We start from the raw sequence: 6,022 nt of genomic DNA on the forward strand, positions 1-6,022 counted from the left end.
GAGGACATAAGGTAGAAAGAGGTAGCCTGGTAAACCCTCCCTCCGGAAATCTCATTTCCATTTGATTTCAGGAGTGAGTCTGGCCTGATCGCCCATTCTGCAATATTGGCTGTGCCTGGAGTTGGGCGGGAGTAATACCGTTGACTGACAACCCCTTCAGCCAATGATCGTTGTTCCCCTTCAGCCAATTGCAGTGCATTTTTACCACCTCCACAAATAATGTGACGCAACGGGACTTTTGAGATGGCCATGCCCAAAATAGGTTGCCTTATCCGGATACATGCGTGTCACTGCCCGCCCCTGCCGGTTCTCTGAATTTTTATTTTTAAACAGGCTCTGTCATGATTAATTGACCACATATATGAAGTTAAACAACTAAATTCCATCCAAACGATATCTTATAAGTAAATTCCGTGCCTCAAAAAAGAAGTTTGAGAGCGTTATAAAACTGAAAGTAAGAAGTGAAGGCACTCGCACAAACAACAATGGCTGCCGTTCGTCTTTTGTCGGCTGCACTCAGGCTGCACTCGGCTTCATTCGGGCTCACTCGAACTCGCCACCTGATTGGCCAACTGTCGCTGTCAATCACAGAACGATGAGCGATGACGCTGATAGGCTCGTCCATTTGGTGTACGGGCTAGAAACGCCCAGACAAGCCTTCAGGCCAGACTCACTCCTGAAATCAAATGGAAATGAGATTTCCGGAGGGAGGGTTTACCAGGCTAAGAAAGAGGAGGGTGAACAACATGGACACTTATTGATGGAGGGATGAAAATACAGACGAGGAGGAGAGGAGAGGAGGAGAGGAGGAGAGAGGACTAATGAAGAAGGAAACAGAAAAGAGGACTAATGTGTTGTTTTAATGAGGCTGAACTCTCCTCACATCCTCCGCCTGAAGCTGAGAGACCAACGCATGCTCACTCTCTAGACGGTGAACGTGTGACGACTTGGGGCGGATTGGACCAAACAGCAAACGTTTGACATCTTGTGGGATCCACCCCCCGGTGGACCCACGACAGCACATGTTGACTAGGGGGGGATATATATGAGTTACGATTCCCTCCCTATCGGGACGTAACGCGAACGGCGCTGAGTCGGGCGAAGCGGACTTCGCAACACTCGGCACGGTGACTCGCTCTCCTGGTGGCTCGCCAGACGGTGCGCCTCCGTCGTTTTAATCCATTAAATCCACCGGGAACGCATCTGTGTCATTTAAAGATGTCTTTGGCTATTCAAAGCAGATCTACAAGCTCATAGTGCGGCACCGAGTGCCGCACTATGAGCTTGTAGATCTGCAATTTTTTTGCAGAATCTTGGAAAAAAATTGCAATTTGTGAACATTTCTTTTCTGTGCTTCTGGGTGGTCCCTGGAACAACATATTTTGAGATGGGGGTCTGCGGCCAAATACATATCATTTTGGGGGTCCTTGACATGGAAAAGTTGGAGAACCACTGATATAGCAACATAAGTGTAAAAAAAAAAAGGATTTAGCAGACATTTGTAAAGATTTGCACACATTTTCATGATTTAAAAAAAATATCAGATCTACAAGCTCATAGCACGGCACTCGGTGCCGTGCTATGAGCTTGTATATCTGCTAATAGCCAAAGAAATCTAAAATGACAGAGATGCGTTCCTGGATTGAATGGGTTAACTGTTTTTTTTTGGCTGTGCCGTCACCCTTTTACAGGAGTGCGGAAGTGACCGGGACGGCGTCAAACGACATGAAGGACCCCCCGCCCCCCTGTCACGTCAAACATGTTCCGTTTTGGTCACATTCGTCCCCAAAAAGTCACTACAGGCCGTTTTGGAAGTGAGAGCATGTAGGAGAGACGATTGAACGTTTGAAGGCACTTTATCACACGTCATGTAGAGATGGACAAAGAATCATCATCATCATCATCATCATCATCATCATCATCTATTACTAGTCAGTGACGAAGAGGATGTATTCAGCGAATAGGAACGTTGTATCGCTGTACAGTGCTACTGAACCAGCTACGCGCGCGCGCACACGCACACGCACACGCACACGCACACGCGCACACGCACACGCACACGCACACACACACACACACACACATTGATGCTATTGTATGTTATGTGCTGCTGCTATATTGCTGCTTTGGTCATGTGGGAATAGCTGCTCGATTTACCTGAATATTCTATTTATCTGGTTACTACTGACGGCTGAACGACACACAGGCAACATTAAAGGACAGGATCATTTCTTATTCTATACAATCACATTATTTCCATCCCTTCTTTTCACCTAATTTAGTCGTTATGCTAATTGAGGATTCCTCCCCCCACACATGTCTGTGTGGTACCCTACTGGCTCACCTGCCGGTGAGGAGCCCCCACCGGGAGGACGCACAGTTGTACCCTACTGACTCACCTGCCAGTGAGGAGCCCCTACCGGGAGGACGTACTGTTGTACCCTACTGGCTAGCCCGCCTGTGAGGAGCCCACACCGGGAAGACGTAGAGCCTCCGTCCTACTCCTCCCGTTCAACAATCTCCGCTGACAGGCTCCGCCACCAGCCCATAGGAGTACGTACAGTGACAAAGATCACCCGCCCCGCCCCCCGAACACGACCGATAGTGTTCATATAGATGCCCAGCCAAACAGGACTTTTGTTGTCCTTTGAATGTTGCCTGTTTGTCGTGGCCTTTGTTCTGACATCCTCCATGTTGCAGTCCTGTGTATGGCTTCATCATCAACTATGTATACTACTCGTTAACGGTAATTAAGGCTAATTAACAGTTATTAATAAGGGCGGCTTAACAGGACTGACGTAGCCTCCAAGCTGAGAGGTTCAGACTAAGGTTGAGTTCAAAGATTGAAGCTCAAGGATCTGAGCTTTCAACCGGAATATCTTTTTTTCCCCCTTTTTTTTGTCTGTTTGAACTGGACTAATATATTAGTATTTCCTGTTTGAGCTGACGTGTTGGTCAGGGAGGAGTCTCGCGAGCCAGACTGTTGCCTCCCACAATGTTCCAATGCTTCCGTCATGCAGTCTGGAGCGACTGAAGCTCTGGATTTAGTAACTTAAGTTTTCAAATAATTGTAGTGGAGTAAAAGCACAATATTTGCCTCTGAGATGTAGTGGAGTAGAAGTAAAAGTATAGACAATTGGAAATACTCCAGTAAAGTAAAAGTCCCTCAAAATTGTACTCAAGTACAATATAAATGTACTTAGTTACTTTACGCCACTGCCCATCCTCCCCGCTTCCGTTTCATCTTTGCAGTCGCGGAAATGTGTCCTAATATAAATCAACATAATCAAAGCCTATACAGCTTTGCTGCTTAGCAGAAATGAGAAATGAGCTCAAGACCCAAAAGAGAAACTAGTCGTTTGCCCGGTACCCAAACTATAGGGAAAATAGCAGATATACAAGCTCACAACAAGTCCCTTCGCGCCGCGTTGTGAGCTTGTAGATCTGCTATTTTCACTACTTAAACGTTTTTTATTATTATTTACTTATGGAAATAACTTGATTTTGTCATTTTATTTATCAAATACTTGGAATTGTTTTTAATTGATGAAAAGTTGCGATTATTTTTGTTTAAACTTTTTAAAACATTTTCAAATAATATGTATTTTTTAAATTAAAAAAAGGGAATATTTACTCGTGACCCATGCAAATTGGTCCGCAAATTGAACAAATGTAACTCTTTGGTTTGTTTGGCAACGGCCGGTAGGTTCATGACACAGGGTAAAAATAACAACCTCTGCGACAGACCCACTGTTTGGGAAACAGTGGTATATAGCACTCAGAGGTTGTGGAATAGTTCCAGTAGCATTCAAAATGGTTTCAGTCTGGCTTACGCGAGACTCAGACATTGTAGTGAAGCATGTGTGTTGCAGCGCTGCAGCAATCGCTAATATGAGCCTAATGTAGGATTATAATTATTACAACGCAATTATAATTCATTAATATAATTATAATTATAACGCTTAGTATGTAGGGATGCAACTGTTCACTGCTCATCGCATCACGATATCGGTCTTAAAAATGCAATATCGGTATCGAACCGATGTCAAAATAATATTATGGGTTTTAGCCATAGATATGTTATTGTATAATATTTATGTTTGAACGTGAAGCAGAAAAAGCCTTTTGTGATGATGAAGGCTGCAGATTCAACTAGAAAAGTGCGCTCCTCGAGCGCAGATCCTCGCCAGGCCAGGTTGCCTACCCAGGGCCCGCAAAGTTTGAAAGGCAGTCATAGCCAATTGGAATGGAACCTGTGAAATCTGACTGATACATCTTGATCACATGACTGCAGAGATCCAAAATATGCCTGGCCCTACAACCCTGCTTATCGCGGGGTAGTAGGAGCACTACCAAAGCCCCCCTCGCCCCCCTTCCATTCACTTCCCAGACCCCTCCCCATCTCGCACTAAAAGGTAGTTTTGCTGTTGTCATTCTCTACCAACCAACGTTGCATGGACATTAATCCATGAATGATTTCAGAAAGGGTTGATGGAAATCCTTTGGGATTTTAGATTCAGTGGTGGAAAAAGTACGAAAAAATTTAAAAGTCCGGTAATCAAAACTTACTTGAGTAAAAGTAAAAAAGTATTGGCTTCAAAATATACCTAAAGCACCAAAAGTAAAAGTACTCATGTAGAATGTCCCGTTTCACAAGTTATCGTATGTATAAAATGTATAAAGATCCTTTGAAAATACTGTAGTAGATCTACAAGCTCACAACGCATCACATCACGACACGTTGTGAGCTTGTAGAGCGGCTATTTTCAAATAGCCAAACCCTAAATAGGGCTGAAGTGCTTAATATATGTTTTGTAATAATAAGTCAAATCTACAAAATAACTAGTAACTAAAGTTTTCAAATAATTGTAGTGGAGTGAAAGTACAATATTTGCCTCTGAGATGTAGTGGAGTAGAAGTAAAAGTATTGCAAATTGGAAATACTCAAGTAAAGTATAAGTACAGTACTTGAGCAAATGCAATAAGTTACTTTCCACCACTGTTTAGATTAGAATAGGCCTATTTTATCACGCAGGGGATATACTTTCAAATTTCCACACAAATGCCTGCTGCTTCGATGCAACAAGTGGGCTAACCATTAAAAAACCCTGAGAAAGCTGCACATTTAACCACAATCTAACATTTTATTTAGAATTCTACATTCTGCACCCAGAACCACAGTATAACAGGTGAAAATTAAACCCTGCTGGTGGAAACTTGTATTGCAATATCAGTATCTGTTGATTTGAAATTTTGACCAATGCAATGAATCGGTCAAAACGCCAATATGGTTGCTTCCCTACATATTAAGTATAAAATTATAATGATGTTATAATTCATTATAATTTTGTTATATTAATGATGAATATTAAACTTCTGCTTCATGTTGCTTTTCTCTGTGGAAACACGTGGAATGAAAAATAATCGATCGATTGTTTCTGTTGCTTTTCATTGTAACAAAACAAAACAAAGAAAATATCTTGTCCCAGGGACCTCCAGAAGCAAAGAATGTTCACTTTAAAAATGTTTAAAATATTTATTATATTAATATTCAAAGAATTGCACACATTTTCACGATTTTTCAAAAATAGCCAAAGTATAAACTATGGTTAATGTGGTTAAAATGATTGCTATATTAACTAATTTTGCTGGGGACCCCACTTTGAGAACTAATGGTCCATAGCATTGTTTGGACTTTGTTTCAGAGTTTTAAGAATTTGAGTGCATGTTGGCATTTTTAGCAATGCTAGTGGAAGACAATGAGAACTGGAGCATAATGCTGTTTCAGTGTAGCCAACATTGAAAGAAACAATGAACCTTTGACAGTATTTAAAAATATGTTTTTTTTTTTGACTGAGATTGTAATAAACCAGATACTGTATTAATAGGCTTTATGTGTTTATTCAAATCAGATCTGATTTATGTAATTAGTTTTTGGTTATGTGTGCGTATTTATAACTTTGTTTTATACATCTGTTTTGTTTTTCTTTTCTCATTTTCACAAGTTTTCTTTCTTTTTTTA

Source organism: Gymnoscopelus braueri (assembly GCF_963280865.1).
Source record: "Gymnoscopelus braueri genome assembly, chromosome: 3".
NCBI classification, from domain to species: Eukaryota; Metazoa; Chordata; class Actinopteri; order Myctophiformes; family Myctophidae; genus Gymnoscopelus; species Gymnoscopelus braueri.